The sequence below is a fragment of the Chamaea fasciata genome, unplaced genomic scaffold, assembly GCF_029207755.1.
Source record: "Chamaea fasciata isolate MVZ Bird 193981 ecotype frontalis unplaced genomic scaffold, bChaFas1.0.hap1 SCAF_2, whole genome shotgun sequence".
In the NCBI taxonomy this organism is placed as follows: Eukaryota; Metazoa; Chordata; class Aves; order Passeriformes; family Sylviidae; genus Chamaea; species Chamaea fasciata.
This window is the reverse complement of record NW_027094087.1, coordinates 94,786,492-94,801,627: the sequence shown is the minus strand read 5'-3', so window position 1 is coordinate 94,801,627 and position 15,136 is coordinate 94,786,492. Positions and strand designations below refer to the sequence as shown.

Sequence of the window (15,136 nt, the reverse complement as noted above, 5' to 3'; positions counted from 1 at the left end):
GTCCTGGAAAATGACCAAAGCTTAAGAATATAATTCTTTACATCAGCCTCACAGTGAACCTGTCCTTTAGGGATCTCAGAACATATAAAGATAATTCTGTCTTCACAACCATTTCATCTTTATTCTTTTACTTAAGCATCCAAGAATGGTCCAATTTAAATGTTAATTTTGATTTGCTAACCTGTCCACTAAGAATTAATTCACCATCTGATGCCCAATTATATTGTCAATGAGGATGAGACAAGAACTTTGAAATACAGAACCTTCTACATGGTTTTCAAATCACTGTTTCTGTTGCTATGCTCTTTTTCTGGATAAGGAGTAATTATGCTTCTTTATTGCTATTATTTCTAGTTGCCTCTTAATGTTATATCATTCTTAAATTGTCTTTTTAAAAAGGTTGGCTGTCTTAATTTTTCAAATGACTGGGTCAGGATTAAAGGAACATCAGCCGCCAAATTTAAGTGGATACCTGTTGGTTTGGTTTGTAAAGTAGGAGCAAAGATGAAATGCAAGAGTAGGAGAATTTGTTTATGTAAATTTTGAAGCCTCGTAGGAGTTGAAATTTCCCAACAGAGCTGAGAAAATCTGTTACAAAGGCTGACATTTTTAAGTTGGTGGGTTGAGGGAAAATCATGCAGATCCATCTGACAAGACATGCGCTTGCTGCATAAGGTGGACTTAGTGCCAGAAAAGAAAGAAGCAATTTCCTATTGGCTTCTGAAATTGTTTGGAGAATGTACTTGCTAAGTGATTTCAATATCTCTTGGAAATGTGTCAATGATGATAAAAAATTAGAGTAGAAAAATAAATTAGGAAATTATGTATAGGCATTCGGTCACATGACCTCCAGAGTTCCCTCCCAACTTACATCAAGCTATGATTTTATGATAAAATGGCAATAATAATAAACAGTACTGTGCAAAAAAATATATGTGCAGTGATGTGCACAGCAGTATTTTTTTTACATACATCATGTTCCATGATGAAATTGAACTTTCAAATTGATCTTGTATATAAAACAAAATGAAAATAAAATGAGAATGGCACTCAGTATATAACATTGAATGATCTCTGGTGATCAAAGGCATTGGCAATCATTCAATAATGGCCACTTTGATTTCCCAATTAATTTGGGAAAATATGAGAAGCAATGAATATTTTCTCGTTATCGCAGATAATCAAACTTACAATCAAAAATTTATATTAAAATTTAATGTAAGATATTATGACTTTCTTTACAAGGCTGAGTAACTTGACTTGCTCTGAAAAAAAAATTAAATTCTGACACTCAAATGCTTCCCATTTTAGAAAAAAACCTAGCCACATAAAAAGCATAGAAATTCTTATCCAAAACTTGTTGAACTCAATGATAAAACTTCCTTTTCCTTTGAAAGGGTTTTTAAAGACAGAGTTTTAAAATGCCTACATTAGGTTTAATTAATGAAGGCTAAAATGACAATTTATCTTAGTAGCAACATTTTTCAGTACAGATGGACTAATAGTGGTAATTAAAAAAATGGTATTGTCAGAGTATGGCACTCACAACACACTCACAAGCAAACCTCCAATTTCTGTTTTGATATTGAACACTTGTACCTACTAGAATGAAAACTGTAAATAAACAGCAAAGTGTGTGGTACCAGGAGATAAGTCACATTTAAGTGCATTTGAATGGTGTGACACCTGTTAACGCAAAAAATACATTCACTTACCGGTATTTCTAAATGGTAACCAGTGCAGAAAAAGGAAAAGAATGCATTGTGGATGTCTGTGGATAGTTGTCTTTTATATTCAATATTATAAGAATTTTGAAAGCAAATACTATCATGAAGACAAACATTTCTTTTAATTTTTTCGGGTTTTTTTTTTTTTTTTTTAATTTTAACTGCCTCACTCTCACTAGTTCTATATGTTTCAGAGACTTTAAAATTAAGTTAAAATTGATATATAAATATTCCCAGGCAATGGCAGTTATTTTAGCTGCCTTGGAAGAGGTGAACCACAGCTGCAAAAACACCTTTCTTACCTATTGACTAAAAAAGAGAAGATAGGCAAATAACTGAAAACTAAATACTTTCATATTAGACATCAAGGACAGTAAGATGAATGGTACCCAAAGTGCTAGACATGCACCTCCATGAGCAACAGACTTTAATGAGTGTGGTGAACAGAAAAATGATGTCTGCGTAAGAGATGATGGTAAAACTGTATTGCTTCACCAATAAAATATGATTGGAAATACGTCGTACGTCATATACTTTTGAGTTAGAAGAATGGGACTCCAGCTGGCTTAGTGTCCCCTGTGAGTTCTATTGCAGGCTTCAGAAAGCAATAAAATTTCAATAGAATTTTTGGCTGTCAAGGGTTTATACAAAATATGAAACTGTAGGATGAATAGGTCAAAACATGGCTTTGTTCAAGCAACTATAGCTTACTATCCCCAGAGTAGGAAATTATCAATAAAAATGGAAAGAGTTTAAATTAAAATACCTTGCTTGAAAGCCATATTCTGAAAAATTAACTGCTGTACTGATCTATGTGGATAGTAACAGTTAAATTTTTACTGATTTGAACAGAACATATTTGGAAAGACAACATTTCTGAATATCAAAATCAATCTAGCTGACAGAGTTCCATAATGTCTGCAGCCATTTAGCAACTAGAATTTCAGATCAAGCTACTCCTACCACTGTAATTATAGGAAAATATTCTGCAATGTAGGTGACTAACATTGTAGCACACAAAGGCGTTAGATCATTGGACATTTTTCTTTAATTTACATATTTTTAAGATATAAAACAGATTGAGGACTGTGTTAAGATGTTACTTGTTTTAATTAATGCATCAGTGTTCCAAAATTTAAATGAAACTTCTTGTGAAACGTACTGAGGAGTGCTCTCTATATTCTTCTCTCCATTCTTGGTTCAAGCTGTGTAAAATTAAAAAGAATTGTTTCATTCTGAATGTGAAAATGCCAATTTCAGTGGAGTGATAGCCACATGAAAGTGAGAAGAGCAATTGACTCTGTTCTTTGGAAGGAAACACAGCACCATGCTGCTATTCAACTTCTCCAGCACAGCCTGAATGGTAGCTCAACCAGCCTTGCTAATGATGATTGTAATTACTGAGTTTTGACTCATGTAAAGCTCCTACTGTATGCATCTACATGAAGAGACAGAGGGCTTATAAAAAATGACTATTCAATCATAAACAAGGTACAAACACTGAAAAACAACAGTGTGTTAATAAATGTGTTAGTAATTTGGAAAAACGTTCAAAGGTTTAGACAAGCAAGCATATGAAAAAACGCATTTTATTCAAAAATTAGTTTAACTGTCTTTTCAAGTCAATAAGAAAGAAATATTATTTGTATTAATTCAAAATAATTTAGAGCATCGCTGGAATTTTGAATAAAAAGCTAGAGGAAACAGAACACCTCTGTGTAATCTAGGTTTTAGAAAAAATTGTCTCTATACTCGTGAGGATAACCTTAAAGCAGATTGCCAGATTCAAAGACAAAACATGTTTCAGAATGACGGTTAAGGATCCTGCTCAGGAAAAGACAGTTGACAGCAAAGGAAATTCCTGTTAATGTAACACTCTTTTCCAACTCCAGTAAACTTTCACATGCCTCTCTTGTATCCAGAAACTTACAGCTAGCTTGAGAAAATTCTTAAACAAAGACTCCAATAGATCAGCCTGGGAAAATAAGCCATCACATCACTGCCTAGAAGAGGTAGTTTGATTATTGTTGGGGTTTTATTGTTTTTATTTGCTGGTCAGAATTTGCTATTGCTGCTCATGTTTGGTTTCGAATAGCATCATTAACCAGAATCGCAAACTGTAGTCAGCTCCAGGCATTCACCTCTATAAGTGGCAAGCCTTTGAATAGATGCATAAAATCCTACAAATTAATGCTACATGCATAAGCATTTGGAAACCCATATTTCTACCAGAAAATATATTGATATCTTTCAACTATATACCCATAGGTTTACTACATAGTAAACCTCTTGGGGGTCCCCTTCTGCTACAGCAGTTTAAGGTTTTTCCACAGTTAATCATCTCTTCAGGGCTCAAAGGCTAAGATTTTCACCTTATGAAAACTTAATGCTGCAGCTTCTGCATACCATCATTCACAAGCTAACAATCATTTTAATCTCTATGTTGATTTTCTGTGATGAAGAAAAGATACTTCACTCTAATGCACTGATCTGATTACAAAAGCCACTGACTAAAACCTTTGTATTAAAACAAGCTTATAACTAAGATCAAGACATCCCTATCTTAATTTTAGCTTTTGGATATTTCAGGTTATAAATATGCAAATGTTCCTGTGTATGCTCAGAGCCATCCAGTTTCCCTCTGATAAATATGTAAATCAGTTTGTCTCTGCAGTAGGGAAGTAATTATCACTTTCAGACCTAGTCATTGAGTGCAACACTTGAGGTAAAGATGGAAAATAATAAAACCATTGACAGCAACACAAGAAGTGGCTGCACATATGGTGAACAGTACATACACTCTTCATGCAACTTGTTTAACATTCAGAGCTACAATACAACCACTGTAGAGTGGAAATGCTGGGACAAAGCACTAGGATATGCTATGGCACATTATCTAGCTAGTCAACAGAACACATCCACCTAGGAAGACAAGTGATTCTCATAAGGAGGACATTAGCATATGAACCTCAAAAGTGAGAGTGAATACTAGGTAGTACAACTCTTTGACTAGAACAGAAAATAGATGCATAACTAATTACAAAAGGTATAAGGTTCTTCCTGCAGAAAGGAAGTAGAGTGCACATTCAGTACAAAGCCTTGAATCAGTACTACTGCACTACTATTTCTAAAGTTACACCATGGAAACAATCCATGCAATGAAGTCTTCTCCAAAAGTACAAAGCTGGAATCTCAAATGTGCTAAGCTCCTGCTATAATACCTTAGTGGGATCTTAAATGTCAATAGGAAATTCGGCCAAAAAGTAGCATCTGAGAAGTAGTTCATCTATATTAGGGTTTTAATTTGTATCAGGAATGCATATTTACAGTAAATCCAATCATGGAAAGTTAACATATTTATGTTTCCATAGCAAAGCGCTCTTGGATTTTGTGACCTAAATTTCTTTCAAAGTCTAAATTCAAGGACGAATTCTGGGAATGCAACTAAGGCACTCACACTACTGATGGGCATTCAGTCAGGAACCACAGCAGAGCTGGTCTGAAGTGGGTTTCTCTTGTCTCTTCTGCTGTGCTAACAGTCTTTTTCCAGCTCAGAAGACAGTTCAGACTTGCCACTGTTCGCAGCTTTAAACATGGTAGGATTGATGAATCCTCCACTGAAAGTCTAGTCCAGGCACAATCCAGCTTCAGCTATGCATGTTGTAGATACCTTGAGGGAGGGATTTACATATAGTGTACACAAAGCAAATAGTACAGATTTTCATATGCAGCTCACCCATCAGAAGAATTTGACCCCAAAAATTCTGAATTCTTTTCAATGTGAAGTAAGGTAAGGCAATTGCCTCAGATATAACTACCTACCACTAGAAATCAGATAAAAAGTTATTAGGTCCTGATAATCTGTAGAACACCAAACACTTTCTGCTAGATTCCTCTAAAATCAGAGTGGGACAAGTAAATCTGTGGAAGTGCTCAGAAAAGAACAGTCTTTTAAACAGAAACCAAGGCAACTTTGATGTGGAGTCAGCAAAGCTATCAGTGTGAACTTGCTTTTCATTTGGATTTGGATTGCCATGTAGCTGTAAACTTGCAATTCAATTGTGACTGTTTATACAGTTTTATTAGTATAATGTGTCTTTCAGACCCTCAGGATAAATTTTCAGCATAGTGAATAGCAGATTAGGGACACACACTGCTTAGCAGCTTTGAATAAATCAACCAAATTTTGACTTATGCATAAGGTTTTTCCTAAAGATGAGTGCCACATCTCTTATTTTTCCTATTCATATAGGTTCAAATTTTTTTTAAATATCAAAGTTGGAATGATACTTTAGGTACGTTTAAACACGTGCATAATAAAGCACAGAGTTAAGATGTCTGAAAACCTACAAGTATAGCAGCAATAGAAACAATGCAGGATGGAAAAGTTTCCCATACTGCAGCACTAATGATGGATTATTACAGGCCAAAAAGTATAACTCATCAGTGGCTATTTCCTTATTAGTATTTAAATTAGCTAATAAATGCATTCCTTGAAATTTACTTTTGGACCTTACATCTGTTGAACGTAAGTCTGTGTATTTCTAATGTAAATCTTGATTTTTAGCCTGCTTAAAATTCTGAAATATGAGAGATGGTCATGCAATTTTAGGAGGGTCCACTGCATTTGCATTTTGCATGACAGCTGTGATAATTTTGGGTAAATTTGTATCTTCATTCTGCACATATCTAAGATGCCATTTCACACACACAACTAAGATGAATAATGAAAAAGACATTGTCTCATTTCCCACTTTGAGGTCTCACATGTGTTCTTCCAAATTATGAAAGGGACTTCTTTAGGTGTTACCTTGGCAAACTGTAATGACAACTGAGGGAAGCTATTCAATCTTGAATTAGATTGTCAGGTGAATTTAAGGCTTCAGGTATTTTATCATTCCAATATATGCCGATTTTGATTGATTTCATAAATGGGGAGTGACAAAGGAAATTCTTTTCTATGTTTTCAAAACTTTAAACATTTAAAAAAAGCTTACAATATTAATTTCAGACTAGGTTTTCAACTGAATATGTATATAGTCCTAGAGCCAAATGTATAACGACAACATTTTACCTGATTAATGTATGAAGGATTATGAAGAATTTAAAGCAGGGAAAAAAATTAACCACCCATTTTTATCCTCTGCACTTTTCTAAAAACTTCAAAGTATTTGCCAGTTGTTTATTTCATTTTTATAACTTTTATTAAGTAAAATTCAAACCATGAAAAATTGGCTGACGTTAGAGCATAAGTATCTATTGTTTTTCAGCAGCCAAATGTTTTAATCTTTGCTGAATTTGGAAACAGGTTTTAAACACTTGCTATAAATTATATGCCATATGGTTAAGAGGATTTTATCAAGATTGAATTATATTCACCATGAAATCTCAATAAATTTAATTTTCTGGTTTTCTAATTGTGCAAATCTAATCTAACTTAAAGTAGGAGTGCATTAACTCACCCCCAATACACCTTTTTTTCTCCTTGACATACGATTATCATGCACACTTAATTCACCTACTTCTCTAATTTTTGTGTCCAAGTGCTACTAGACACTCAAAGCCCACTGTGAAATCCCCATTTCCAAAATGTACCTGACAATAAATTTCTGTATAGACACTGTTACTACCAATAAGAAAGCAAACCTGACTATGAAAATTGTCTCAAGGGACTTTTCCACTAATGATGTAGACTCCACTCTGTCTTCTCTAATGACATTCAAATTTTAGGAAAAAAAATACAAACAAATACATTGAGAGCTACAAATTATGATCTGCCACTTTTTTCCCATGGTATATATATGTGTGTTACACATGACAAATATATGCTCACTTAAATTCCAGAGGATCCTTTCTGAAGAGAAGGCAAATAATTTTTCAGGTAATCTTCATTGATGACAGATTACTAGCTCACAAAGATTACTCACTATCTCATGAAATGGCATTTTGATTCCTTAATTCATCTAAGTGCTCTTGAAAAAATATTCACAGCCTATTCAAAAAGAGTTTTTGTTGAAGTTTCAGAGTAGTATTCAGTAGCACAGCAGATGCCTATGAAGAAGAAAAAGAAAACCTGCCTTTTTCTGGTCTGAGGCCTGAAAAAATAAATATGCCATTGTTGTTTTAGGTTGGTTTGGAAATACTTGAGGACTCTGCTTAAGCCAAGATGTGTTTGATGCCCCTAAGACATGGTGGAATCATGAGATCAGAGAGGGCCCTGAGATCATTAGGCTCAGTTTTTTTGCCTTTTCTCTAATTTTCACTCATATAATAATAAAACAATAAAATGAGTTTGTTACATATGAAATTACTAATTAATCTCAGTTTAAAAAGGTTTAACACTGCGAATTCTATGTGTCATTTTGTTTGTAATGAGAAGTTACATAAAATGGACCAGTATATTTTTCCTGTATGAAGGCAAAGCAGAATTCTGAAAGGGCTCTGCCTTACATATAAGGATCACAGTGAGATGTGTTTTTTAGGATAAATCTGAAGACTAAATGTGAGATGAGGAAGGATTATTCACAAAAACACCAGAGATCAGCTGAAATATTTACATAGATAACACAGAACAAATTAGTCTAACTGTAATTAGACACTATTTGGGGAAGAGAGGAATTATTGCCAAGGTAAACTCTCCAAAGAACAGATGGCAAATAACCACTTGAAAGCCCCAAGCAGCACATCTCCTGCTTATGGGAATAGCACTATTCCTATGAATACACAGGCAGGTAGAGTTAGTTCCTCCCTATTAATGTATGTTTTTATGAACAATCATTTCTGAACTTATAAAATCAAATTCAGGAATTTGTATATAAAAAGGTGTCTTTGAACAGGAAATGTTTGGAATCTTCACATTCCACATGAATAACTCTGTAATACACTGGTGCTTCAGTATCACATGGAGAGAGAAGTAACTACAGTCCAGCAAATAGATTTCTGCTCTAGAAGGCACTGGAAAAGTATGACTGGCTATACACAGGAAATGACTCTGTGGTTATCAAGATTCAACAAATAAATATGGTAGCATATTTAGGATAGAGTATTTGCATACATTTCCTGATAATATATTTAACATACCAGTTCCTCCTATTTAAAACAATTATTTTCTACTATTTTACCATGAAATCCTAAAGTTAATATATAACAAGGGAAGTAATTAAATGCCTCATCAAAAATTAGTTTACATTCTGAGAGGTAAATGTGAAATAATTGTCTAGTATTTTTTGCCAAGAAAGTCCTCGAAGCTCTCTTTAACTAGGCCATCTAGTTTTTTACAAGCAGCACCTGGGGGTTATTGCACAAGAAGATTGGCAAACTGCAGCAGAATCACACAAAAGTTGGACTGAAAAATTTAGGATATGGAGCTTGACTACCTCAGCTCTAAACAGGCAAGAATATTTAGGATATGTCCTGTAGAAAGCTGTAGAAAGGTTTTAGGCTTTTTTTTTTTTTTTTTTTTTTTTTTTTAAGGACAGCTGCCAATTTTGTGCCTTACTAAAAAAAATGTTGGTAAAAAAGCTGTCATAGCAGCACTTTGCTCATTAAGCAAAGTGGATGTGCTCAAGGATGTTCATACCTTGTTCTGTAGGATATGCTCCTTACATTATGTCTCACTCTGTCCTGATGTTCGTTTGGAAGGGACCTTCAAAGATCATCTAGTCCAACCTACTTTGCCTTAGGAAAGGACATCTGTCACTAAATCAGGTTACTCAGATCTGGCTTTGAACACTTCTAATGATGTAGCATTCACAACTTTTCTGGCCAACCTGCTCCAGTGTCTTACCACCCTCATTGCTCAATATTTCTTCCCAATGTCCAATCTAAATCTACCCTTTTGCTGTTTAAAACTTTTGTCCCTTGTCCTATCACTACAAGTATTGGTATCAAGTCTTTCTCCAGTCTTTCTTATAATTTATTTTCCTTCATATATTCTCCCTAAAGCCTTCTCTTCTCCAGGCTCTTTGTCAGCCCAGTCTGTCTTCACAGGAGAGTTGCTCCAGCCCTCTGCTTATCTTCACCAACCTCCTCTAGGCCAGCCCTGAGAGGCCCACATCTTTCCTGTGCTGATGACCCCAGAGCTGGATGAAGCATTGCAGGTGGGATCTACCAAGTGCAGAGTAGTGGGGCAGATCCACCACCTTGCTGGCCATGCTGCTTTAGATACAGTATAGAACATGGTTGGCTTTCTGGGCTGCAAATTCACACTGTTGGCTCATGTCCAATCTGCAAATGGAAAGGATAAATTATATGCGTTTCAATTATAAACAAAAAAATAAAAAGTATTCATTTATTGCTTCCTTAATTCATGCTTTGTGATGTCAAAATCAACTGAACTTTTGATTAGAAGCACTTTGTCACCATTTACACAGTGATATACTATACACTGAAATACCATACATTGGCTATACTTTTCACATTAGCACAACTATTATCTTCCTTGACTTTACCAGAAATAATGAGGTATCCTGAACTATTAACTTCTTTCAAACATCTGGGATTCAGGTATCTTTGGATTCACAGACAAAGTTTATGCTGCTTTTCTGGCCTATGCCATTCTTTTCTTTAAGATTAAAATACAGTTACATTTGTATTATTTCTTGATTCCTGCTTTGTTTTCAAATGCTATTCTAAATAAGAAATGAATAGCAGACCAATAGTTTGTTAAAAGGGCACCTGCTGAAAAAGGAAGATTCTTTTCTTCTCTTTCTCCTTCTTTCTATTTTCTCTGGAAGCTGGTTAGAAAAAAAGGAGGTAAGGGAGAGAAGAATGCTCTGCCTCCCCTCTTGTGGAATCATAAGGCTGCAAGATCCACTAAAGCTGTGGAATATAACTTCATGCTGGTCTAAGGCAAGAATTTGATTATCATGGAGTCTTTTTTTGCTCATCCCAAGTAAGCAACTCAGCCCTTAGGGGTCAGGTGTTCCTTTGGATATTGAGCTTACTACTGTAATACAAAATCAGTTCAGTGTTCTCAGGGTTACTGAAATGTGCTCTTCATAAGGAAATGTCATAGAGAAAGTTTCATGAGTAGGAAGAGAGAATGATTTTAAAATAGAAGTATGCATACAAAGGCAAAAGAAAGTAAAAACAAAAAGAAAGCATTCAAACCAGTAAAAAAATAACTTGAGTACACTGAGAAATACACAATCTTTGTCCCACAAATATCAATATTAGAAAAGAATTATAGGAAAGAGAAATAAAGATTCAGTTTCAGTTTTTCTTAAACAGCATCCTAGATTGAAAAAGAAATGCCTTTTTTTACAATCAAGTGGTGAGGGAAAAAGCTGCAGAGCCAAATTACCACTTTACCAGCCTGCCTTTCACTAGTTACTTCATCATTACTCTACTGCTTCCCCTAGCCCTAAAAAATTCATTATTTATCTCATTATTTCTTTATTATACAGAAAGCAATAAAAAAGCTTTCTTTAATGTAATATAAATAACTGTTTCTTAGAAAATAATGATCTTTAATAGTATTACAACCCTGCCTATTATACTGTGTGGTTGTTTTAGCAGTCAAATGTACCATTGAAAAATTACCAGCCAGAGTCAATAAAAAGGCGGTTCTACAAACCTCTTCAATAAGAGCTTACTACCACCTGTAATTTGAGCCTTGTGATTCAGCAGTATGAAATTCTTCATGGAAATTCACCAATAGGAATCAGTCCGTTGATGAACAATACGGAATCGATATTGTCATAAGCTTTATTTTATGATTACTGCTTTCACTCAGAATTAGCTCACCTTTTTTTTAAGCAGCACAATCTCAAAACAATTAAACAATTACGTTTCTAAAGAAGCATGAAAAAGTTTCATATCTCTCTCCAAAAATCATAATGGATTATTTTAAAATAACCTCTAGTATTCTCAGTATCATCACTGAAACTGAAATGCACATGATCAGTTTTATGGTTTTTTCTACAGCTAATTGATATGCAGCCAGCTATGAAAAAATGGTAGAAGGCTGGAAGATATTTCCTGAGTCATCACAGAAACTGTTCATATCATTATAGTTCATATATTGAAAAAAATATTTAATTATCCTTAAAAAAACCACTGAATCACCAGGACCAGAAGAAAACCTAAGTTCCTGAGTCCAGGTACACATTCTAACCATTTCCAGTGTTCAACATGGATCAAGACTGAAAAAAATTACTTATCTTTCCCCCTTCCCAAATCCCATGCCAGCTGAATTAAAGTCCTAATGTTTTACTATAGATCCACATCTAGATTAGTGGATGACTAGCAACAAAGGTATATCTCAGTAAGTAAAACTGAACATCATCTCTGTGTCTCAGTTTGCCTTCTGGGAAACAGATTAATAAGATTCCCCTATCTTACAAAGGCTTTGTGAAAATGCTTATTTGCAAATCTGTTATACACTGTAGCAAAGTACTGACACAGAAAAGATGAGAGATGTCAAAGAATCTCTTCTTGAATGTCTTCAAAACAGAACTTCAATAGCATGTGTTAAATAAAACATGAGAATTCATATTTAACAATGAGGAATACACCTACTGTTGAGAAGCTGCTCATTAAGAAGGCACTCTTGTGATGAGGAGATAGGATTCCAATGGGAAAATAAATGGCATGTAAGCATATGTTAAAAAGCTGTACCAGAAGACACAAGCACAGAAAAAAAGATTTTTTTTCCCATCGTTGAGTACTCAACTTCATAGTCTTACAATGTTCATTTGTGCCTTCTGCATGTTTGTATGCATTTATGGGCTGTATCAGCTATGTTAAGGTACTGGGTAATCCACCACAAAACTATCTGCAGGTACAAGGAAGAGGTGTGGATGAGTAGGTTTAAACACTCAGATTAAAAATCCTTGACATTTTCAGTTTCTCTGTTCCTTAGTTTCATGTTTAGGCCTCTTTCATAGACATGCAACTACTACCAGCAAAGTCCTTCTCCTGCTAGCACAGTCACATTCTTTATAAAGCCATGATTACAAGCTCTATTAATACCTACACACAAAAATGCTTTCAGTGTCCAACTATTGAAGAAAAAAGATGGCAAAAGTCACGTTCCTAATTAAGGGCTGAAGGTTAAAGGCTGACAACAGCAACACTTCTGCCAAAGCAAGTAACGTCTACCATCCTGATCACTTGCTCTGGATGACAGGCTTACTAAATTCCAGTGGAGTTTTTCTAGCACAGTGTAAAAGTAATTTTTCTTAAAACTTCACAGTATCTGTGCTAAAAAATGTTGCTATGCAAAGGCACTTGATGAACAAAACCTTTAGCAGCTTCCTTAATATTGTTTTTCCAGTCTGTGGTTTGAAGATTATCTACAATTTGAATAAAGTTAGCCCCATTTTGTTTCTTTATTGCAACCTCTATCTGAGTATTCATACTCAGACCTGTGTCTATATTGACCTGTATTCTTGTAGGTCAATTTTGGCTTAAATCTTTGCTATGTTCCTAATCTCACTGATAATGGTTTTCTCTACCCACCTTAAGCAAGGAGTAAAATCCAACCATACCATTTATATGTAAAATAAAACTTCAGAGGTAAACGCTAAACAAAAGGTTGGTTGTACATTTCATTAGAGAACTTCCTATCCTCCTTAACTGGATTTATCCTTATTGCTTGGAGTCATCAGGATTCTCTCTTATTTCTAGTTTATCTAAAATAGACTTTGAGCTTTCTCTTACTAATGGAAAATAGCTTGTTTAAAATTAATGCTAATTTCTTTTCACTGATTACAGCATTTTGATCTAACACAATGTTAGATGTCATGTCACTGGTTTTGTATTAGACTAAATTTTAAGAGCTTCCTAATTAACAGAAAGCCTTTACATTTTTGAACATTACATGGTTTTATTTTTGTAAAGAAAAATCCACGGTGCACAACACGTTGTGCTGACAATTTGACTTCTGTAATATCAGATGCAAATGAAACTCCTTAAGCAGCTGGTAGCAAATTTTGAACCACACAGCACTTTCACCACAAACTACATTACACTGATTTTTTCCATCGTGGAGTACTAAGACATTATTTGAACATGACTGATTAAAAAGTGCTACAGAAATGGCCACTTAAGATGTGCCTTGTAATCTTGTAAATAATGTTCTGAGAAAGAGCTTTGCTGTATACAAAGATATGATATAGAAAAAGGAAACTGTACTTAAGGAGGATTAGGTAGATCAGGACGCTTATCATAGTGGAAACAGCAGCCTTTCATCACCTAGTCACCTCTTAAATTTGGTCCCATTCAGTTATGACTGAAAGTCATTGCTGCTTAGTGACATATGAAATGGGTTTGGGTTTTAGAGCAGCAGATTGTAACTGGAAAGCATCTATATATAAAAGGCAGAACCACAAATGTTTTTAATCTGCACCCAAATTGACAATTTTCCCAAATGTGACCTAAAGAGTGAATGTGCTTCAAAAACTACTGTCTTAGCTGAAGAAACAGTCTTTTAATGCTAGGATAAGAAGAGAGTGGCAAGACGGTGGGAAAATTCTATCCTTGTCACAGAGTACCTGTGCTGGTACCAGACTACAGAGAATACCTGAATACCTTCTTCCTCAGAGGTGCTGGATGAACATCTTTTATGACAAGAAAACCAGTCTAATATTAAATCTTACAGATTTGAGATGTATCAGAATATGCATTCAGAAAAGCAAGGTCAAGGAAAGCACTATCAGCATCAGGCATCCATTTCCAGATTTTAAATTCTATTTTTGAATTTTCAGGCTCAGCCAACATTATGTCAGATTCATAGTAGCTGGATAAACTCAGTGCTTATCTGCTGATTCAAATCATGTGGCATCATTCTGCTTTATCTTTTAAATCAATGTTGCACTGTTACAATGACTACATGAAGTGAAAAGCCATGACAAATTAGGCTTACCTTGGTACGCAGGATTTTTTCTTGGAGAAAAAATAAAATTAAGGATAACTCATTCATTTTTTTTTCTCAAAGCAATAGGAATTTTTCCCTTTTTTTCTTCTCATATTATTAATAATGCTTATTTTGATTTTTAGTATAATTCAGAATTCTCAGAAGATTCGTGGTACATTTTTAGGCTTTTCCTTACAGAGTAAGTTTCTAAATAGAGGTTCAAAGTATACAAACACTGAAAAGTGATACAAAGACATGAGAATTCAAAATAACAACCAGTAACAATTATATACAAAAGAAGAAATACTGATTTCTGATGAAATTTATTAGTACTATGCTTTTTACCAGAAGGAAGATACTTACTGTTCCGTATTGGAAAGAACATTAAAAAAACCCGACAAACCCCCCCAAAACCCCAAACACTCAACCTCTAGGAATGTAAGTTCAGGCCAGAAGAGCTTGAAATAAATATTAAAATTAATTTTAATTAATATGTAAATAAAAATAGTAAGTCAACTTTAAGAGCTTAAAGGATTGTAAGTTTAAAACA

The 15,136-nt window shown here is 34.5% G+C and overlaps 1 protein-coding gene across 2 annotated transcripts in view; it reads right to left on the bottom strand.

The window, feature by feature from the left end:
• STS (steroid sulfatase) overlaps window positions 1-15,136 on the bottom strand; it is a 107,239-nt gene that overhangs the window by 42,333 nt on the left and 49,770 nt on the right. The gene's annotated exons all lie outside the window — the stretch shown is intronic.